This window comes from Mixophyes fleayi, chromosome 10 (genome assembly GCF_038048845.1).
Source record: "Mixophyes fleayi isolate aMixFle1 chromosome 10, aMixFle1.hap1, whole genome shotgun sequence".
In the NCBI taxonomy this organism is placed as follows: domain Eukaryota; kingdom Metazoa; phylum Chordata; class Amphibia; order Anura; family Limnodynastidae; genus Mixophyes; species Mixophyes fleayi.
Window position 1 is genome coordinate 66623026 of NC_134411.1, and position 24041 is coordinate 66647066.

General features: G+C 34.8%; 8 non-coding genes across 8 annotated transcripts; all 8 read right to left on the minus strand.

Moving 5' to 3' along the window:
• Nucleotides 1-88: 88 nt before the first annotated feature.
• On the minus strand, nt 89-160 carry TRNAD-GUC (transfer RNA aspartic acid (anticodon GUC)). The gene has a single exon. It is a non-coding gene; the product is annotated as a tRNA-Asp (tRNA).
• Nucleotides 161-2912: 2752 nt separating this feature from the next.
• On the minus strand, nt 2913-2984 carry TRNAD-GUC (transfer RNA aspartic acid (anticodon GUC)). Its single transcript has one exon. It is a non-coding gene; the product is annotated as a tRNA-Asp (tRNA).
• Nucleotides 2985-5735: 2751 nt separating this feature from the next.
• On the minus strand, nt 5736-5807 carry TRNAD-GUC (transfer RNA aspartic acid (anticodon GUC)). Its single transcript has one exon. It is a non-coding gene; the product is annotated as a tRNA-Asp (tRNA).
• Nucleotides 5808-12330: 6523 nt separating this feature from the next.
• On the minus strand, nt 12331-12402 carry TRNAD-GUC (transfer RNA aspartic acid (anticodon GUC)). Its single transcript has one exon. It is a non-coding gene; the product is annotated as a tRNA-Asp (tRNA).
• An 869-nt stretch (nt 12403-13271) lies between these two features.
• Nucleotides 13272-13343, minus strand: TRNAD-GUC (transfer RNA aspartic acid (anticodon GUC)). Its single transcript has one exon. It is a non-coding gene; the product is annotated as a tRNA-Asp (tRNA).
• Nucleotides 13344-14213: 870 nt separating this feature from the next.
• TRNAD-GUC (transfer RNA aspartic acid (anticodon GUC)) lies at nt 14214-14285 on the minus strand. Its single transcript has one exon. It is a non-coding gene; the product is annotated as a tRNA-Asp (tRNA).
• Nucleotides 14286-16095: 1810 nt separating this feature from the next.
• TRNAD-GUC (transfer RNA aspartic acid (anticodon GUC)) lies at nt 16096-16167 on the minus strand. Its single transcript has one exon. It is a non-coding gene; the product is annotated as a tRNA-Asp (tRNA).
• Nucleotides 16168-17037: 870 nt separating this feature from the next.
• TRNAD-GUC (transfer RNA aspartic acid (anticodon GUC)) lies at nt 17038-17109 on the minus strand. Its single transcript has one exon. It is a non-coding gene; the product is annotated as a tRNA-Asp (tRNA).
• Between the last annotated feature and the right edge of the window lie 6932 nt (nt 17110-24041).

Genomic DNA, 24041 nt, shown 5'->3' on the forward strand with positions numbered 1-24041 from the left:
TCCTGCATCACGGCAGGAAATAATCGTACTAGCATGCAACACTTCCCATAAGTGCTTATGTTACAGAAAAAATAAAAATTCTTAAGGACTCCCCGTCAGGGAATCGAACCCCGGTCTCCCGCGTGACAGGCGGGGATACTCACCACTATACTAACGAGGAACAACTTGACATGTATTTTTGGGAAAACTCCCTCCAATGGGGAGATTTCAATGCCATCTCTGCCGCTAATCAGAAGATGCACAACTTAAATCAACATTTTGCTGAATGGTAAGCTGCTTTGCTTGATGCAAAAGTAAAAAAAAATGTGTAGTTAGCGGGATTGTTGCCAAACAGAGAGAATTGAAAAAAACATAGACTGCATTATTTACATGACCCTGAGTAAAGAGAGTGTAAGATTAAGCTAAAGCCGTATTTTCCTGGCACAGTATATATTTGCCCACTGTTTTTTGGGTTTTCGTCAGGAGACACTCCTGTACAGTCATGCATGGATAATCTGCTACACTACAATATGACTCGAAGGACATTTTATGAAATTAATGCTCCAAAACATTTCAAAAAGATGTTTCTTATCCCTTTCAAGAAATATATTTAGCTATATTTCCCTGCATATTTTTATCTCTTTTTATGCATAATAATGGCTTGCTTTAATTCTGTTACCTTTTGCCATTAACACTCATTAAAAATGCCCTGCTAAATGACGTAAAACAACTGACACAAAATATTGTGGCACAGAGGACAATAGTATATGTTTTCTAAAATTGGGAATTTTTTATGTTTTTGGCTAATCTAAAGTGTTTGTTAATCACCTGATAAATTAAATTTTTGGCCAAAATGATTTTTTCTAAATGATTTTAAAAGAAAGTGTACATAAACTATGAATGTGGGCAAAAAAGGTAAGTTGTATTTAAACTAAGGTTAATGCATAAATATTACTGTCTTTTCCTGCATCACGGCAGGAAATAATCGTACTAGCATGCAACACTTCCCACAAGTGCTTATGTTACAGAAAAAATAAAAAATGTTAAGGACTCCCCGTCGGGGAATTGAACCCTGGTCTCCCATGTGACAGGCAAGGATACTCACCACTATACTAACGAGGAATAACTTGACATGTGTTTTTGGGAAAACTCCCTCCAATGGGGAGATTTCAATGCCATCTCTGCCGCTAATCAGAAGATGCACAACTTAAATCAACATTTTGCTGAATGGTAAGCTGCTTTGCTTGATGCAAAAGTAAAAAAAAATGTGTAGTTAGCGGGATTGTTGCCAAACAGAGAGAATTGAAAAAAACATAGACTGCATTATTTACATGACCCTGAGTAAAGAGAGTGTAAGATTAAGCTAAAGCCGTATTTTCCTGGCACAGTATATATTTGCCCACTGTTTTTTGGGTTTTCGTCAGGAGACACTCCTGTACAGTCATGCATGGATAATCTGCTACACTACAATATGACTCGAAGGACATTTTATGAAATTAATGCTCCAAAACATTTCAAAAAGATGTTTCTTATCCCTTTCAAGAAATATATTTAGCTATATTTCCCTGCATATTTTTATCTCTTTTTATGCATAATAATGGCTTGCTTTAATTCTGTTACCTTTTGCCATTAACACTCATTAAAAATGCCCTGCTAAATGACGTAAAACAACTGACACAAAATATTGTGGCACAGAGGACAATAGTATATGTTTTCTAAAATTGGGAATTTTTTATGTTTTTGGCTAATCTAAAGTGTTTGTTAATCACCTGATAAATTAAATTTTTGGCCAAAATGATTTTTTCTAAATGATTTTAAAAGAAAGTGTACATAAACTATGAATGTGGGCAAAAAAGGTAAGTTGTATTTAAACTAAGGTTAATGCATAAATATTACTGTCTTTTCCTGCATCACGGCAGGAAATAATCGTACTAGCATGCAACACTTCCCACAAGTGCTTATGTTACAGAAAAAATAAAAAATGTTAAGGACTCCCCGTCGGGGAATTGAACCCCGGTCTCCCATGTGACAGGCAAGGATACTCACCACTATACTAACGAGGAATAACTTGACATGTGTTTTTGGGAAAACTCCCTCCAATGGGGAGATTTTAATGCCATCTCTGCCGCTAATCAGAAGATGCACAACTTAAATTAACATTTTGTTGAATGGTAAGCTACTTTGCTTGATGCAAAAGTAAACAAAAATGTGTAGTTAACGGGATTGTTGCCAAACAGAGAGAACTGAAAAAAAACATAGACTGCATTATTTACATGACCTTGAGTAGAGAGAGTGTAAGATTAAGCTAAAGCAGTATTTTCCTGGCACAGTATATATTTGCCAGCTGTTTTTCGGGTTTTCGTCAGGAGACACTCCTGTACAGTCATGCATGGATAATCTGCTACACTACAATATGACTCGAAGGACATTTTATGAAATTAATGCTCTAAAACATTTCAATAAGATGTTTCTTATCCCTTTCAAGAAATATATTTAGCTATATTTTCCTGCATATTTTTATCTCTTTTTATGCATAATAATGGCTTGCTTTAATTCTGTTACCTTTTGCCATTAACACTCATTAAAAATGCCCTGCTAAATGACGTAAAACAACTGACACAAAATATTGTGGCACAGAGGACAATAGTATATGTTTTCTAAAATTGGGAATTTTTTATGTTTTTGGCTAATCTAAAGTGTTTGTTAATCACCTGATAAATTAAATTTTTGGCCAAAATGATTTTTTCTAAATGACTTTAAAAGAAAGTGTACATAAACTATGAATGTGGGCAAAAAAGGTAAGTTGTATTTAAACTAAGGTTAATGCATAAATATTACTGTCTTTTCCTGCATCACGGCAGGAAATAATCGTACTAGCATGCAACACTTCCCACAAGTGCTTATGTTACAGAAAAAATAAAAATTCTTAAGGACTCCCCGTCAGGGAATCGAACCCCGGTCTCCCGCGTGACAGGCGGGGATACTCACCACTATACTAACGAGGAACAACTTGACATGTATTTTTGGGAAAACTCCCTCCAATGGGGAGATTTCAATGCCATCTCTGCCGCTAATCAGAAGATGCACAACTTAAATCAACATTTTGCTGAATGGTAAGCTGCTTTGCTTGATGCAAAAGTAAAAAAAAATGTGTAGTTAGCGGGATTGTTGCCAAACAGAGAGAATTGAAAAAAACATAGACTGCATTATTTACATGACCCTGAGTAAAGAGAGTGTAAGATTAAGCTAAAGCAGTATTTTCCTGGCACAGTATATATTTGCCAGCTGTTTTTCGGGTTTTCGTCAGGAGACACTCCTGTACAGTCATGCATGGATAATCTGCTACACTACAATATGACTCGAAGGACATTTTATGAAATTAATGCTCTAAAACATTTCAATAAGATGTTTCTTATCCCTTTCAAGAAATATATTTAGCTATATTTTCCTGCATATTTTTATCTCTTTTTATGCATAATAATGGCTTGCTTTAATTCTGTTACCTTTTGCCATTAACACTCATTAAAAATGCCCTGCTAAATGACGTAAAACAACTGACACAAAATATTGTGGCACAGAGGACAATAGTATATGTTTTCTAAAATTGGGAATTTTTTATGTTTTTGGCTAATCTAAAGTGTTTGTTAATCACCTGATAAATTAAATTTTTGGCCAAAATGATTTTTTCTAAATGACTTTAAAAGAAAGTGTACATAAACTATGAATGTGGGCAAAAAAGGTAAGTTGTATTTAAACTAAGGTTAATGCATAAATATTACTGTCTTTTCCTGCATCACGGCAGGAAATAATCGTACTAGCATGCAACACTTCCCACAAGTGCTTATGTTACAGAAAAAATAAAAATTCTTAAGGACTCCCCGTCAGGGAATCGAACCCCGGTCTCCCGCGTGACAGGTGGGGATACTCACCACTATACTAACGAGGAACAACTTGACATGTATTTTTGGTAAAACTCCCTCCAATGGGGAGATTTCAATGCCATCTCTGCCGCTAATCAGAAGATGCACAACTTAAATCAACATTTTGCTGAATGGTAAGCTGCTTTGCTTGATGCAAAAGTAAAAAAAAATGTGTAGTTAGCGGGATTGTTGCCAAACAGAGAGAATTGAAAAAAACATAGACTGCATTATTTACATGACCCTGAGTAAAGAGAGTGTAAGATTAAGCTAAAGCAGTATTTTCCTGGCACAGTATATATTTGCCCACTGTTTTTTGGGTTTTCGTCAGGAGACACTCCTGTACAGTCATGCATGGATAATCTGCTACACTACAATATGACTCGAAGGACATTTTATGAAATTAATGCTCCAAAACATTTCAAAAAGATGTTTCTTATCCCTTTCAAGAAATATATTTAGCTATATTTCCCTGCATATTTTTATCTCTTTTTATGCATAATAATGGCTTGCTTTAATTCTGTTACCTTTTGCCATTAACACTCATTAAAAATGCCCTGCTAAATGACGTAAAACAACTGACACAAAATATTGTGGCACAGAGGACAATAGTATATGTTTTCTAAAATTGGGAATTTTTTATGTTTTTGGCTAATCTAAAGTGTTTGTTAATCACCTGATAAATTAAATTTTTGGCCAAAATGATTTTTTCTAAATGATTTTAAAAGAAAGTGTACATAAACTATGAATGTGGGCAAAAAAGGTAAGTTGTATTTAAACTAAGGTTAATGCATAAATATTACTGTCTTTTCCTGCATCACGGCAGGAAATAATCGTACTAGCATGCAACACTTCCCACAAGTGCTTATGTTACAGAAAAAATAAAAAATGTTAAGGACTCCCCGTTGGGGAATCGAACCCCGGTCTCCCACGTGACAGGCAAGGATACTCACCACTATACTAACGAGGAATAACTTGACATGTGTTTTTGGGAAAACTCCCTCCAATGGGGAGATTTTAATGCCATCTCTGCCGCTAATCAGAAGATGCACAACTTAAATCAACATTTTGCTGAATGGTAAGCTGCTTTGCTTGATGCAAAAGTAAAAAAAAATGTGTAGTTAGCGGGATTGTTGCCAAACAGAGAGAATTGAAAAAAACATAGACTGCATTATTTACATGACCCTGAGTAAAGAGAGTGTAAGATTAAGCTAAAGCAGTATTTTCCTGGCACAGTATATATTTGCCCACTGTTTTTTGGGTTTTCGTCAGGAGACACTCCTGTACAGTCATGCATGGATAATCTCCTACACTACAATATGACTCGAAGGACATTTTATGAAATTAATGCTCCAAAACATTTCAAAAAGATGTTTCTTATCCCTTTCAAGAAATATATTTAGCTATATTTCCCTGCATATTTTTATCTCTTTTTATGCATAATAATGGCTTGCTTTAATTCTGTTACCTTTTGCCATTAACACTCATTAAAAATGCCCTGCTAAATGACGTAAAACAACTGACACAAAATATTGTGGCACAGAGGACAATAGTATATGTTTTCTAAAATTGGGAATTTTTTATGTTTTTGGCTAATCTAAAGTGTTTGTTAATCACCTGATAAATTAAATTTTTGGCCAAAATGATTTTTTCTAAATGACTTTAAAAGAAAGTGTACATAAACTATGAATGTGGGCAAAAAAGGTAAGTTGTATTTAAACTAAGGTTAATGCATAAATATTACTGTCTTTTCCTGCATCACGGCAGGAAATAATCGTACTAGCATGCAACACTTCCCACAAGTGCTTATGTTACAGAAAAAATAAAAAATGTTAAGGACTCCCCGTCGGGGAATCGAACCCCGGTCTCCCACGTGACAGGTGGGGATACTCACCACTATACTAACGAGGAATAACTTGACATGTGTTTTTGGGAAAAATCCCTCCAATGGGGAGATTTTACTGCCATCTCTGCCGCTAATCAGAAGATGCACAACTTAAATTAACATTTTGTTGAATGGTAAGCTACTTTGCTTGATGCAAAAGTAAACAAAAATGTGTAGTTAGCGGGATTGTTGCCAAACAGAGAGAACTGAAAAAAAACATAGACTGCATTATTTACATGACCCTGAGTAGAGAGAGTGTAAGATTAAGCTAAAGCAGTATTTTCCTGGCACAGTATATATTTGCCAGCTGTTTTTCGGGTTTTCGTCAGGAGACACTCCTGTACAGTCATGCATGGATAATCTGCTACACTACAATATGACTCGAAGGACATTTTATGAAATTAATGCTCTAAAACATTTCAATAAGATGTTTCTTATCCCTTTCAAGAAATATATTTAGCTATATTTTCCTGCATATTTTTATCTCTTTTTATGCATAATAATGGCTTGCTTTAATTCTGTTACCTTTTGCCATTAACACTCATTAAAAATGCCCTGCTAAATGACGTAAAACAACTGACACAAAATATTGTGGCACAGAGGACAATAGTATATGTTTTCTAAAATTGGGAATTTTTTATGTTTTTGGCTAATCTAAAGTGTTTGTTAATCACCTGATAAATTAAATTTTTGGCCAAAATGATTTTTTCTAAATGACTTTAAAAGAAAGTGTACATAAACTATGAATGTGGGCAAAAAAGGTAAGTTGTATTTAAACTAAGGTTAATGCATAAATATTACTGTCTTTTCCTGCATCACGGCAGGAAATAATCGTACTAGCATGCAACACTTCCCACAAGTGCTTATGTTACAGAAAAAATAAAAATTCTTAAGGACTCCCCGTCAGGGAATCGAACCCCGGTCTCCCGCGTGACAGGCGTGGATACTCACCACTATACTAACGAGGAACAACTTGACATGTATTTTTGGGAAAACTCCCTCCAATGGGGAGATTTCAATGCCATCTCTGCCGCTAATCAGAAGATGCACAACTTAAATCAACATTTTGCTGAATGGTAAGCTGCTTTGCTTGATGCAAAAGTAAAAAAAAATGTGTAGTTAGCGGGATTGTTGCCAAACAGAGAGAATTGAAAAAAACATAGACTGCATTATTTACATGACCCTGAGTAAAGAGAGTGTAAGATTAAGCTAAAGCAGTATTTTCCTGGCACAGTATATATTTGCCCACTGTTTTTTGGGTTTTCGTCAGGAGACACTCCTGTACAGTCATGCATGGATAATCTGCTACACTACAATATGACTCGAAGGACATTTTATGAAATTAATGCTCCAAAACATTTCAAAAAGATGTTTCTTATCCCTTTCAAGAAATATATTTAGCTATATTTCCCTGCATATTTTTATCTCTTTTTATGCATAATAATGGCTTGCTTTAATTCTGTTACCTTTTGCCATTAACACTCATTAAAAATGCCCTGCTAAATGACGTAAAACAACTGACACAAAATATTGTGGCACAGAGGACAATAGTATATGTTTTCTAAAATTGGGAATTTTTTATGTTTTTGGCTAATCTAAAGTGTTTGTTAATCACCTGATAAATTAAATTTTTGGCCAAAATGATTTTTTCTAAATGACTTTAAAAGAAAGTGTACATAAACTATGAATGTGGGCAAAAAAGGTAAGTTGTATTTAAACTAAGGTTAATGCATAAATATTACTGTCTTTTCCTGCATCACGGCAGGAAATAATCGTACTAGCATGCAACACTTCCCACAAGTGCTTGTGTTACAGAAAAAATAAAAAATGTTAAGGACTCCTTGTTGGGGAATCGAACCCCGGTCTCCTGCATGACAGGCGGGGATACTCACCACTATACTAACGAGGAATAACTTGACATGTGCTTCTGGGAAAACTCCCTCCAATGGGGAGATTTCAATGCCATCACTGCCGCTAATCAGAAGATGCACAACTTAAATCAACATTTTGCTGAATGGTAAGCTGCTTTGCTTGATGCAAAAGTAAAAAAAAATGTGTAGTTAGCGGGATTGTTGCTAAACAGAGAGAATTAAAAAAAAAAATAGACTGCATTATTTACATGACCCTGAGTAAAGAGAGTGTAAGATTAAGCTAAAGCAGTATTTTCCTGGCACAGTATATATTTGCCAACTGTTTTTTGGGTTTTCATCAGGAGACACTCCTGTACAGTCATGCATGGATAATCTGCTACACTACAATATGACTCGAAGGACATTTTATGAAATTAATGCTCCAAAACATTTCAAAAAGATGTTTCTTATCCCTTTCAAGAAATATATTTAGCTATATTTTCCTACATATTGTTATCCCTTTTTATGCATAATAATGGCTTGCTTTAATTCTGTTACCTTTTGCCATTAAAACTCATTAAAAATGCCCTGCTAAATGACATAAAACAACTGACACAAAATATTGTGGCACAGAGGACAATATTATATGTTTTCTAAAATTGGGAATTTTTAATGTTTTTGGCTAATCTAAAGTGTTTGTTAATCACCTGATAAATTAAATTTTTGGCCAAAATGATTTTTACTAAATGACTTTAAAAGAAAGTGTACATAAACTATGAATGAGGGCAAAAAAGGTAAGTTGTATTTAAACTAAGGTTAATGCATAAATATTACTGTCTTTTCCTGCATCACGGCAGGAAATAATCGTACTAGCATGCAACACTTTCCACAAGTGCTTATGTTACAGAAAAAATAAAGATTGTTAAGAACACCCTCTGTCAGGGAATCGAACCCCGGTCTCCCGCGAGACAGGTGGGGATACTCACCACTATACTAACGAGGAATAACTTGACATGTGTTTTTGGGAAAACTCCCTCCAATGGGGAGATTTCAATGCCATCTCTGCCGCTAATCAGAAGATGCACAACTTAAATCAACATTTTGCTGAATGGTAAGCTGCTTTGCTTGATGCAAAAGTAAAAAAAAATGTGTAGTTAGCGGGATTGTTGCCAAACAGAGAGAATTGAAAAAAAACATAGACTGCATTATTTACATGACCCTGAGTAAAGAGAGTGTAAGATTAAGCTAAAGCAGTATTTTCCTGGCACAGTATATATTTGCCCACTGTTTTTTGGGTTTTCGTCAGGAGACACTCCTGTACAGTCATGCATGGATAATCTGCTACACTACAATATGATTCGAAGGACATTTTATGAAATTAATGCTCCAAAACATTTCAAAAAGATGTTTCTTATCCCTTTCAAGAAATATATTTAGCTATATTTCCCTGCATATTTTTATCTCTTTTTATGCATAATAATGGCTTGCTTTAATTCTGTTACCTTTTGCCATTAACACTCATTAAAAATGCCCTGCTAAATGACGTAAAACAACTGACACAAAATATTGTGGCACAGAGGACAATAGTATATGTTTTCTAAAATTGGGAATTTTTTATGTTTTTGGCTAATCTAAAGTGTTTGTTAATCACCTGATAAATTAAATTTTTGGCCAAAATGATTTTTTCTAAATGACTTTAAAAGAAAGTGTACATAAACTATGAATGTGGGCAAAAAAGGTAAGTTGTATTTAAACTAAGGTTAATGCATAAATATTACTGTCTTTTCCTGCATCACGGCAGGAAATAATCGTACTAGCATGCAACACTTCCCACAAGTGCTTGTGTTACAGAAAAAATAAAAAATGTTAAGGACTCCTTGTTGGGGAATCGAACCCCGGTCTCCCGCATGACAGGCGGGGATACTCACCACTATACTAACGAGGAATAACTTGACATGTGCTTCTGGGAAAACTCCCTCCAATGGGGAGATTTCAATGCCATCACTGCCGCTAATCAGAAGATGCACAACTTAAATCAACATTTTGCTAAATGGTAAGCTGCTTTGCTTGATGCAAAAGTAAAAAAAAATGTGTAGTTAGCGGGATTGTTGCTAAACAGAGAGAATTAAAAAAAAAATAGACTGCATTATTTACATGACCCTGAGTAAAGAGAGTGTAAGATTAAGCTAAAGCAGTATTTTCCTGGCACAGTATATATTTGCCAACTGTTTTTTGGGTTTTCATCAGGAGACACTCCTGTACAGTCATGCATGGATAATCTGCTACACTACAATATGACTCGAAGGACATTTTATGAAATTAATGCTCCAAAACATTTCAAAAAGATGTTTCTTATCCCTTTCAAGAAATATATTTAGCTATATTTTCCTACATATTGTTATCCCTTTTTATGCATAATAATGGCTTGCTTTAATTCTGTTACCTTTTGCCATTAAAACTCATTAAAAATGCCCTGCTAAATGACATAAAACAACTGACACAAAATATTGTGGCACAGAGGACAATATTATATGTTTTCTAAAATTGGGAATTTTTAATGTTTTTGGCTAATCTAAAATGTTTGTTAATCACCTGATAAATTAAATTTTTGGCCAAAATGATTTTTACTAAATGACTTTAAAAGAAAGTGTACATAAACTATGAATGATGGCAAAAAAGGTAAGTTGTATTTAAACTAAGGTTAATGCATAAATATTACTGTCTTTTCCTGCATCACGGCAGGAAATAATCGTACTAGCATGCAACACTTTCCACAAGTGCTTATGTTACAGAAAAAATAAAGATTGTTAAGAACACCCTCTGTCAGGGAATCGAACCCCGGTCTCCCGCGAGACAGGTGGGGATACTCACCACTATACTAACGAGGAATAACTTGACATGTGTTTTTGGGAAAACTCCCTCCAATGGGGAGATTTCAATGCCATCTCTGCCGCTAATCAGAAGATGCACAACTTAAATCAACATTTTGCTGAATGGTAAGCTGCTTTGCTTGATGCAAAAGTAAAAAAAAATGTGTAGTTAGCGGGATTGTTGCCAAACAGAGAGAATTGAAAAAAAACATAGACTGCATTATTTACATGACCCTGAGTAAAGAGAGTGTAAGATTAAGCTAAAGCAGTATTTTCCTGGCACAGTATATATTTGCCCACTGTTTTTTGGGTTTTCGTCAGGAGACACTCCTGTACAGTCATGCATGGATAATCTGCTACACTACAATATGATTCGAAGGACATTTTATGAAATTAATGCTCTAAAACATTTCAAAAAGATGTTTCTTATCCCTTTCAAGAAATATATTTAGCTATATTTTCCTGCATATTGTTATCCCTTTTTATGCATAATAATGGCTTGCTTTAATTCTGTTACCTTTTGCCATTAACACTCATTAAAAATGCCCTGCTAAATGACGTAAAACAACTGACACAAAATATTGTGGCACAGAGGACAATATTATATGTTTTCTAAAATTGGGAATTTTTAATGTTTTTGGCTAATCTAAAGTGTTTGTTAATCACCTGATAAATTAAATTTTTGGCCAAAATGATTTTTTCTAAATGACTTTAAAAGAAAGTGTACATAAACTATGACTGTGGGCAAAAAAGGTAAGTTGTATTTAAACTAAGGTTAATGCATAAATATTACTGTCTTTTCCTGCATCATGGCAGGAAATAATCGTACTAGCATGCAACACTTCCCACAAGTGCTTATGTTACAGAAAAAATAAAAAATGTTAAGGACTCCCCGTCGGGGAATCGAACCCCGGTCTCCCGCGTGACAGGTGGGGATACGCACCACTATACTAACGAGGAATAACTTGACATGTGCTTTTAGGAAAACTCCCTCCAATGGGGAGATTTCAATGCCATCACTGCCGCTAATCAGAAGATGCACAACTTAAATCAACATTTTGCTGAATGGTATGCTGCTTTGCTTGATGCAAAAGTAAAAAAAATGTGTAGTTAGCGGGATTGTTGCCAAACAGAGAGAATTGAAAAAAAACATAGACTGCATTATTTACATGACTCTGAGTAAAGAGAGTGTAAGATTAAGCTAAAGCAGTATTTTCCTGGCACAGTATATATTTGCCCACTGTTTTTCGGGTTTTCGTCAGGAGACAATCCTGTATAGTCATGCATGGATAATCTGCTACACTACAATATGACTCGAAGGACATTTTATGAAATTAATGCTCCAAAACATTTCAAAAAGATGTTTCTTATTCCTTTCAAGAAATATATTTAGCTATATTTTCCTGCATATTTTTTTCCCTATTTATGCATAATAATGGCTTGCTTTAATTCTGTTACCTTTTGCCATTAACACTCATTAAAAATGCCCTGCTAAATGACGTAAAACAACTGACACAAAATATTGTGGCACAGAGGACAATAGTATATGTTTTCTTAAATTGGGAATTTTTTATGTTTTTGGCTAATCTAAAGTGTTTGTTAATCACCTGATAAATTAAATGTTTCGCCAAAATGATTTTGTCTAAATGACTTTAAAAGAAAGTGTACATAAACTATGAATGTGGGCAAAAAAGGTAAGTTGTATTTAAACTAATGTTAATGCATAAATATTACTGTCTTTTCCTGCATCACGGCAGGAAATAATCGTACAAGCATGCAACACTTCCCACAAGTGCTTATGTTACAGAAAAAATAAAAATTGTTAAGGACTCCCCGTCGGGGAATCGAACCCCGGTCTCCCGCGTGACAGGTGGGGATACTCACCACTATACTAACGAGGAATTACTTGACATGTGCTTTTGGGAAAACTCCCTCCAATGGGGAGATTTCAATGCCATCTCTGCCGCTAATCAGAAGATGCACAACTTAAATCAACATTTTGCTGAATGGTAAGCTGCTTTGCTTGATGCAAAAGTAAAAAAAAATGTGTAGTTAGCGGGATTGTTGCCAAACAGAGAGAATTAAAAAAAAAATAGACTGCATTATTTACATGACCCTGAGTAAAGAGAGTGTAAGATTAAGCTAAAGCAGTATTTTCCTGGCACAGTATATATTTGCCCACTGTTTTTTGGGTTTTCATCAGGAGACACTCCTGTACAGTCATGCATGGATAATCTGCTACACTACAATATGACTCGAAGGACATTTTATGAAATTAATGCTCCAAAACATTTCAAAAAGATGTTTCTTATCCCTTTCAAGAAATATATTTAGCTATATTTTCCTGCATATTGTTATCCCTTTTTATGCATAATAATGGCTTGCTTTAATTCTGTTACCTTTTGCCATTAAAACTCATTAAAAATGTCCTGCTAAATGACGTAAAACAACTGACACAAAATATTGTGGCACAGAGGACAATATTATATGTTTTCTAAAATTGGGAATTTTTAATGTTTTTGGCTAATCTAAAGTGTTTGTTAATCACCTGATAAATTAAATTTTTGGCCAAAATGATTTTTTCTAAATGACTTTAAAAGAAAGTGTACATAAACTATGAATGTGGGCAAAAAAGGTAAGTTGTATTTAAACTAAGGTTAATGCATAAATATTACTGTCTTTTCCTGCATCACGGCAGGAAATAATCGTACTAGCATGCAACACTTCCCACAAGTGCTTATGTTACAGAAAAAATAAAAATGGTTAAGGACTCCCCGTCGGGGAATCGAACCCCGGTCTCCCGCGTGACAGGCGGGAATACTCACCACTATACTAACGAGGAATAACTTGACATGTGTTTTTGGGAAAACTCCCTCCAATGGGGAAATTTCAATGCCATCTCTGCCGCTAATCAGAAGATGCACAACTTAAATCAACATTTTGCTGAATGGTAAGCTGCTTTGCTTGATGCAAAAGTAAAAAAAAATGTTTAGTTAGCGGGATTGTTGCCAAACAGAGAGAATTGAAAAAAAAAATAGACTGCATTATTTACATGACCCTGAGTAAAGAGAGTGTAAGATTAAGCTAAAGCAGTATTTTCCTGGCACAGTATATATTTGCCCACTTTTTTTGGGGTTTTCGTCAGGAGACACTCCTGTACAGTCATGCATGGATAATCTGCTACACTACAATATGACTCGAAGGACATTTTATGAAATTAATGCTCCAAAACATTTCAAAAAGATGTTTCTTATCCCTTTCAAGAAATATATTTAGCTATATTTTCCTGCATATTGTTATCCCTTTTTATGCATAATAATGGCTTGCTTTAATTCTGTTACCTTTTGCCATTAACACTCATTAAAAATGCCCTGCTAAATGACGTAAAACAACTGACACAAAATATTGTGGCACAGAGGACAATAGTATATGTTTTCTTAAATTGGGAATTTTTTATGTTTTTGGCTAATCTAAAATGTTTGTTAATCACCTGATAAATTAAATGTTTCGCCAAAATGATTTTGTCTAAATGACTTTAAAAGAAAGTGTACATAAACTATGAATGTGGGCAAAAAAGGTAAGTTGTATTTAAACTAATGTTAATGCATAAATATTACTGTCCTTTCCTGCATCACGGCAGGAAATAATCGTATAAGCATGCAACACTTCCCACAAGTGCTTATGTTACAGAAAAAATAAAAATTGTTAAGGACTCCCCGTCGGGGAATCGAACCCCGGTCTCCCGCGTGACAGGCGGGGATACTCACCACTATACTAACGAGGAATAACTTGACATGTGCTTTTGGGAAAACTCCCTCCAATGGGGAGATTTCAATGCCATCACTGCTGCTAATCAGAAGATGCACAACTTAAATCAACATTTTGCTGAATGGTAAGCTGCTTTGCTTGATGCAAAAGTAAAAAAAAATGTGTAGTTAGCGGGATTGTTGCTAAACAGAGAGAATTGAAAAAAAACATAGACTGCATTATTTACATGACCCTGAGTAAAGAGAGTGTAAGATTAAGCTAAAGCAGTATTTTCCTGGCACAGTATATATTTGCCCACTGTTTTTTGGGTTTTCATCAGGAGACACTCCTGTACAGTCATGCATGGATAATCTGCTACACTACAATATGACTCGAAGGACATTTTATGAAATTAATGCTCCAAAACATTTCAAAAAGATGTTTCTTATCCCTTTCAAGAAATATATTTAGCTATATTTTCCTGCATATTGTTATCCCTTTTTATGCATAATAATGGCTTGCTTTAATTCTGTTACCTTTTGCCATTAAAACTCATTAAAAATGCCCTGCTAAATGACGTAAAACAAGTGACACAAAATATTTTGGCACAGAGTACAATAGTATATGTTTTCTAAAATTGGGAATTTTTAATGTTTTTGGCTAATCTAAAGTGTTTGTTAATCACCTGATAAGTTAAATTTTTGGCCAAAATGATTTTTTCTAAATGACTTTAAAAGAAAGTGAACATAAACTTTGAATGTGGGCAAAAAAGGTAAGTTGTATTTAAACTAAGGTTAATGCATAAATATTACTGTCTTTTCCTGCATCACGGCAGGAAATAATCGTACAAGCATGCAACACTTCCCACAAGTGCTTATGTTACATTAAAAAGAAAAAAAGTTAAAAACTCCCGATCAGGAAATCGAACCCCGGTCTCCCACGTGACAGGGGGGATACTCACCACTATACTAACGAGGAATAACTTGACATGTGCTTTTGGGAAAACTCCCTCCAATGGGGAGATTTCAATGCCATCACTGCCGCTAATCAGAAGATGCACAACTTAAATCAACATTTTGCTGAATGGTAAGCTGCTTTGCTTGATGCAAAAGTAAAAAAAAATGTTTAGTTAGCGGGATTGTTGCCAAACAGAGAGAATTAAAAAAAAAATAGACTGCATTATTTACATGACCCTGAGTAAAGAGAGTGTAAGATTAAGCTAAAGCAGTATTTTCCTGGCACAGTATATATTTGCCCACTGTTTTTTGGGTTTTCATCAGGAGACACTCCTGTACAGTCATGCATGGATAATCTGCTACACTACAATATGACTCGAAGGACATTTTATGAAATTAATGCTCCAAAACATTTCAAAAAGATGTTTCTTATCCCTTTCAAGAAATATATTTAGCTATATTTTCCTGCATATTGTTATCCCTTTTTATGCATAATAATGGCTTGCTTTAATTCTGTTACCTTTTGCCATTAAAACTCATTAAAAATGCCCTGCTAAATGACGTAAAACAACTGACACAAAATATTGTGGCACAGAGGACAATAGTATATGTTTTCTAAAATTGGGAATTTTTAATGTTTTTGGCTAATCTAAAGTGTTTGTTAATCACCTGATAAATTACATTTTTGGCCAAAATGATTTTTTCTAAATGACTTTGAAAGAAAGTGTACATAAACTTTGAATGTGGGCAAAAAAGGTAAGTTGTATTTAAACTAAGGTTAATGCATAAATATTACTGTCTTTTCCTGCATCACGGCAGGAAATAATCGTACTAGCATGCAACACTTCCCACAAGTGCTTATGTTACAGAAAAAATAAAAATGGTTAAGGACTCCCCGTCGGGGAATCGAACCCCGGTCTCCCGCGTGACAGGCGGGAATACTCACCACTATACTAACGAGGAATAACTTGACATGTGTTTTTGGGAAAACTCCCTCCAATGGGGAAATTTCAATGCCATCTCTGCCGCTAATCAGAAGATGCACAACTTAAATCAACATTTTGCTGAATGGTAAGCTGCTTTGCTTGATGCAAAAGTAAAAAAAAATGTTTAGTTAGCGGGATTGTTGCCAAACAGAGAGAATTGAAAAAAAAAATAGACTGCATTATTTACATGACCCTGAGTAAAGAGAGTGTAAGATTAAGCTAAAGCAGTATTTTCCTGGCACAGTATATATTTGCCCACTTTTTTTGGGGTTTTCGTCAGGAGACACTCCTGTACAGTCATGCATGGATAATCTGCTACACTACAATATGACTCGAAGGACATTTTATGAAATTAATGCTCCAAAACATTTCAAAAAGATGTTTCTTATCCCTTTCAAGAAATATATTTAGCTATATTTTCCTGCATATTGTTATCCCTTTTTATGCATAATAATGGCTTGCTTTAATTCTGTTACCTTTTGCCATTAACACTCATTAAAAATGCCCTGCTAAATGACGTAAAACAACTGACACAAAATATTGTGGCACAGAGGACAATAGTATATGTTTTCTTAAATTGGGAATTTTTTATGTTTTTGGCTAATCTAAAATGTTTGTTAATCACCTGATAAATTAAATGTTTCGCCAAAATGATTTTGTCTAAATGACTTTAAAAGAAAGTGTACATAAACTATGAATGTGGGCAAAAAAGGTAAGTTGTATTTAAACTAATGTTAATGCATAAATATTACTGTCCTTTCCTGCATCACGGCAGGAAATAATCGTATAAGCATGCAACACTTCCCACAAGTGCTTATGTTACAGAAAAAATAAAAATTGTTAAGGACTCCCCGTCGGGGAATCGAACCCCGGTCTCCCGCGTGACAGGCGGGGATACTCACCACTATACTAACGAGGAATAACTTGACATGTGCTTTTGGGAAAACTCCCTCCAATGGGGAGATTTCAATGCCATCACTGCTGCTAATCAGAAGATGCACAACTTAAATCAACATTTTGCTGAATGGTAAGCTGCTTTGCTTGATGCAAAAGTAAAAAAAAATGTGTAGTTAGCGGGATTGTTGCTAAACAGAGAGAATTGAAAAAAAACATAGACTGCATTATTTACATGACCCTGAGTAAAGAGAGTGTAAGATTAAGCTAAAGCAGTATTTTCCTGGCACAGTATATATTTGCCCACTGTTTTTTGGGTTTTCATCAGGAGACACTCCTGTACAGTCATGCATGGATAATCTGCTACACTACAATATGACTCGAAGGACATTTTATGAAATTAATGCTCCAAAACATTTCAAAAAGATGTTTCTTATCCCTTTCAAGAAATATATTTAGCTATATTTTCCTGCATATTGTTATCCCTTTTTATGCATAATAATGGCTTGCTTTAATTCTGTTACCTTTTGCCATTAAAACTCATTAAAAATGCCCTGCTAAATGACGTAAAACAAGTGACACAAAATATTTTGGCACAGAGTACAATAGTATATGTTTTCTAAAATTGGGAATTTTTAATGTTTTTGGCTAATCTAAAGTGTTTGTTAATCACCTGATAAGTTAAATTTTTGGCCAAAATGATTTTTTCTAAATGACTTTAAAAGAAAGTGAACATAAACTTTGAATGTGGGCAAAAAAGGTAAGTTGTATTTAAACTAAGGTTAATGCATAAATATTACTGTCTTTTCCTGCATCACGGCAGGAAATAATCGTACAAGCATGCAACACTTCCCACAAGTGCTTATGTTACATTAAAAAGAAAAAAAGTTAAAAACTCCCGATCAGGAAATCGAACCCCGGTCTCCCACGTGACAGGGGGGATACTCACCACTATACTAACGAGGAATAACTTGACATGTGCTTTTGGGAAAACTCCCTCCAATGGGGAGATTTCAATGCCATCACTGCCGCTAATCAGAAGATGCACAACTTAAATCAACATTTTGCTGAATGGTAAGCTGCTTTGCTTGATGCAAAAGTAAAAAAAAATGTTTAGTTAGCGGGATTGTTGCCAAACAGAGAGAATTAAAAAAAAAATAGACTGCATTATTTACATGACCCTGAGTAAAGAGAGTGTAAGATTAAGCTAAAGCAGTATTTTCCTGGCACAGTATATATTTGCCCACTGTTTTTTGGGTTTTCATCAGGAGACACTCCTGTACAGTCATGCATGGATAATCTGCTACACTACAATATGACTCGAAGGACATTTTATGAAATTAATGCTCCAAAACATTTCAAAAAGATGTTTCTTATCCCTTTCAAGAAATATATTTAGCTATATTTTCCTGCATATTGTTATCCCTTTTTATGCATAATAATGGCTTGCTTTAATTCTGTTACCTTTTGCCATTAAAACTCATTAAAAATGCCCTGCTAAATGACGTAAAACAACTGACACAAAATATTGTGGCACAGAGGACAATAGTATATGTTTTCTAAAATTGGGAATTTTTAATGTTTTTGGCTAATCTAAAGTGTTTGTTAATCACCTGATAAATTACATTTTTGGCCAAAATGATTTTTTCTAAATGACTTTGAAAGAAAGTGTACATAAACTTTGAATGTGGGCAAAAAAGGTAAGTTGTATTTAAACTAAGGTTAATGCATAAATATTACTGTCTTTTCCTGCATCACGGCAGGAAATAATCGTACAAGCATGCAACACTTCCCACAAGTGCTTATGTTACAGAAAAAATAAAAATTGTTAGGGACTCCCCGTCGGGGAATCAAACCCCGGTCTCCCGCGTGACAGGCGGGGATACTCACCACTATACTAACGTGGAATAACTTGACATGTACTTTTGGGAAAACTCCCTCCAATGGGGAGATTTCAATGCCATCACTGCCGCTAATCAGAAGATGCACAACTTAAATCAACATTTTGCTGAATGGTACGCTGCTTTGCTTGATGCAAAAGTAAAAAAAATGTGTAGTTAGCGGGATTGTTGCCAAACAGAGAGAATTGAAAAAAAACATAGACTGCATTATTTACATGACCCTGAGTAAAGAGAGTGTAAGATTAAGCTAAAGCAGTATTTTCCTGGCACAGTATATATTTGCCCACTTTTTTTGGGGTTTTCGTCAGGAGACACTCCTGTACAGTCATGCATGGATAATCTGCTACACTACAATATGACTCGAAGGACATTTTATGAAATTAATGCTCCAAAACATTTCAAAAAGATGTTTCTTATCCCTTTCAAGAAATATATTTAGCTATATTTTCCTGCATATTGTTATCCCTTTTTATGCATAATAATGGCTTGCTTTAATTCTGTTACCTTTTGCCATTAAAACTCATTAAAAATGCCCTGCTAAATGACGTAAAACAACTGACACAAAATATTGTGGCACAGAGGACAATAGTATATGTTTTCTAAAATTGGGAATTTTTAATGTTTTTGGCTAATCTAAAGTGTTTGTTAATCACCTGATAAATTAAATTTTTGGCCAAAATGATTTTTTCTAAATGACTTTGAAAGAAAGTGTACATAAACTTTGAATGTGGGCAAAAAAGGTAAGTTGTATTTAAACTAAGGTTAATGCATAAATATTACTGTCTTTTCCTGCATCACGGCAGGAAATAATCGTATAAGCATGCAACACTTCCCACAAGTGCTTATGTTACAGAAAAAATAAAAATTGTTAAGGACTCCCCGTCGGGGAATCGAACCCCGGGCTCCCGTGTGACAGGCGGGGATACTCACCACTATACTAACGAGGAATAACTTGACTTGTGCTTTTGGGAAAACTCCCTCCAATGGGGAGATTTCAATGCCATCACTGCCGCTAATCAGAAGATGCACAACTTAAATCAACATTTTGCTGAATGGTAAGCTGCTTTGCTTGATGCAAAAGTAAAAAAAAATGTGTAGTTAGCGGGATTGTTGCCAAACAGAGAGAATTGAAAAAAAACATAGACTGCATTATTTACATGACCCTGAGTAAAGAGAGTGTAAGATTAAGCTAAAGCAGTATTTTCCTGGCACAGTATATATTTGCCCACTGTTTTTTGGGTTTTCGTCAGGAGACACTCCTGTACAGTCATGCATGGATAATCTGCTACACTACAATATGATTCGAAGGACATTTTATGAAATTAATGCTCCAAAACATGTCAAAAAGATGTTTCTTATCCCTATCAAGAAATATATTTAGCTATATTTTCCTGCATATTGTTATCCCTTTTTATACATAATAATGGCTTGCTTTAATTCTGTTACCTTTTGCCATTAACACTCATTAAAAATGCCCTGCTAAATGACGTAAAACAAGTGACACAAAATATTTTGGCACAGAGTACAATAGTATATGTTTTCTAAAATTGGGAATTTTTAATGTTTTTGGCTAATCTAAAGTGTTTGTTAATCACCTGATAAGTTAAATTTTTGGCCAAAATGATTTTTTCTAAATGACTTTAAAAGAAAGTGAACATAAACTTTGAATGTGGGCAAAAAAGGTAAGTTGTATTTAAACTAAGGTTAATGCATAAATATTACTGTCTTTTCCTGCATCACGGCAGGAAATAATCGTACAAGCATGCAACACTTCCCACAAGTGCTTATGTTACATTAAAAAGAAAAAAAGTTAAAAACTCCCGATCAGGGAATCGAACCCCGGTCTCCCACGTGACAGGGGGGATACTCACCACTATACTAACGAGGAATAACTTGACATGTGCTTTTGGGAAAACTCCCTCCAATGGGGAGATTTCAATGCCATCACTGCCGCTAATCAGAAGATGCACAACTTAAATCAACATTTTGCTGAATGGTAAGCTGCTTTGCTTGATGCAAAAGTAAAAAAAAATGTGTAGTTAGCGGGATTGTTGCCAAACAGAGAGAATTAAAAAAAAAATAGACTGCATTATTTACATGACCCTGAGTAAAGAGAGTGTAAGATTAAGCTAAAGCAGTATTTTCCTGGCACAGTATATATTTGCCCACTGTTTTTTGGGTTTTCATCAGGAGACACTCCTGTACAGTCATGCATGGATAATCTGCTACACTACAATATGACTCGAAGGACATTTTATGAAATTAATGCTCCAAAACATTTCAAAAAGATGTTTCTTATCCCTTTCAAGAAATATATTTAGCTATATTTTCCTGCATATTGTTATCCCTTTTTATGCATAATAATGGCTTGCTTTAATTCTGTTACCTTTTGCCATTAACACTCATTAAAAATGCCCTGCTAAATGACGTAAAACAAGTGACACAAAATATTTTGGCACAGAGTACAATAGTATATGTTTTCTAAAATTGGGAATTTTTAATGTTTTTGGCTAATCTAAAGTGTTTGTTAATCACCTGATAAGTTAAATTTTTGGCCAAAATGATTTTTTCTAAATGACTTTAAAAGAAAGTGAACATAAACTTTGAATGTGGGCAAAAAAGGTAAGTTGTATTTAAACTAAGGTTAATGCATAAATATTACTGTCTTTTCCTGCATCACGGCAGGAAATAATCGTACAAGCATGCAACACTTCCCACAAGTGCTTATGTTACATTAAAAAGAAAAAAAGTTAAAAACTCCCGATCAGGGAATCGAACCCCGGTCTCCCACGTGACAGGGGGGATACTCACCACTATACTAACGAGGAATAACTTGACATGTGCTTTTGGGAAAACTCCCTCCAATGGGGAGATTTCAATGCCATCACTGCCGCTAATCAGAAGATGCACAACTTAAATCAACATTTTGCTGAATGGTAAGCTGCTTTGCTTGATGCAAAAGTAAAAAAAAATGTGTAGTTAGCGGGATTGTTGCCAAACAGAGAGAATTAAAAAAAAAATAGACTGCATTATTTACATGACCCTGAGTAAAGAGAGTGTAAGATTAAGCTAAAGCAGTATTTTCCTGGCACAGTATATATTTGCCCACTGTTTTTTGGGTTTTCATCAGGAGACACTCCTGTACAGTCATGCATGGATAATCTGCTACACTACAATATGACTCGAAGGACATTTTATGAAATTAATGCTCCAAAACATTTCAAAAAGATGTTTCTTATCCCTTTCAAGAAATATATTTAGCTATATTTTCCTGCATATTGTTATCCCTTTTTATGCATAATAATGGCTTGCTTTAATTCTGTTACCTTTTGCCATTAAAACTCATTAAAAATGCCCTGCTAAATGACGTAAAACAACTGACACAAAATATTGTGGCACAGAGGACAATATTATATGTTTTCTAAAATTGGGAATTTTTAATGTTTTTGGCTAATCTAAAGTGTTTGTTAATCACCTGATAAATTAAATTTTTGGCCAAAATGATTTTTTCTAAATGACTTTAAAAGAAAGTGTACATAAACTATGAATGTGGGCAAAAAAGGTAAGTTGTATTTAAACTAAGATTAATGCATAAATATTACTGTCTTTTCCTGCATCACGGCAGGAAATAATCGTACTAGCATGCAACACTTCCCACAAGTGCTTATGTTACAGAAAAAATAAAGATTGTTACGAACACCCTCTGTCAGGGAATCGAACCCCGGTCTCCCGCGTGACATGTGGGGATACTCACCACTATACTAACGAGGAATAACTTGACATGTGTTTTTGGGAAAACTCCCTCCAATGGGGAGATTTCAATGCCATCTCTGCTGCTAATCAGAAGATGCACAACTTAAATCAACATTTTGCTGAATGGTACGCTGCTTTGCTTGATGCAAAAGTAAAAAAAAATGTGTAGTTAGCGAGATTGTTGCCAAACAGAGAGAATTGAAAAAAAACATAGACTGCATTATTTACATGACCCTGAGTAAAGAGAGTGTAAGATTAAGCTAAAGCAGTATTTTCCTGGCACAGTATATATTTGCCCACTGTTTTTTGGGTTTTCGTCAGGAGACACTCCTGTACAGTCATGCATGGATAATCTGCTACACTACAATATGACTCGAAGGACATTTTATGAAATGAATGCTCCAAAACATTTCAAAAAGATGTTTCTTATCCCTTTCAAGAAATATATTTAGCTATATTTTCCTGCATATTTTTATCCCTTTTTATGCATAATAATGGCTTGCTTTAATTCTGTTACCTTTTGCCATTAACACTCATTAAAAATGCCCTGCTAAATGAAGTAAAACAACTGACACAAAATATTGTGGCACAGAGGACAATAGTATATGTTTTCTAAAATTGGGAATTTTTTATGTTTTTGGCTAATCTAAAGTGTTTGTTAATCACCTGATAAATTAAATTTTTGGCCAAAATGATTTTTTCTAAATGACTTTAAAAGAAAGTGTACATAAACTTTGAATGTGGGCAAAAAAGGTAAGTTGTATTTAAACTAAGGTTAATGCATAAATATTACTGTCTTTTCCTGCATCATGGCAGGAAATAATCGTACTAGCATGCAACACTTCCCATAAGTGCTTATGTTACAGCAAAAAGAAAAAAGTTAAGGACTCCCCATCGGGGAATCGAACCCCGGTCTCCCGCGTGACAGGTGGGAATACTCACCACTATACTAACAAGGAATAACTTGACATGTGTTTATGGGAAAACTCCCTCCAATGGGGAGATTTCAATGCCATCTCTGCCGCTAATCAGAAGATGCACAACTTAAATCAACATTTTGCTGAATGGTACGCTGCTTTGCTTGATGCAAAAGTAAAAAAAAATGTGTAGTTAGCGGGATTGTTGCCAAACAGAGAGAATTGAAAAAAAACATAGACTGCATTATTTACATGACCCTGAGTAAAGAGAGTGTAAGATTAAGCTAAAGCAGTATTTTCCTGGCACAGTATATATTTGCCCACTGTTTTTTGGGTTTTCGTCAGGAGACACTCCTGTACAGTCATGCATGGATAATCTGCTACAC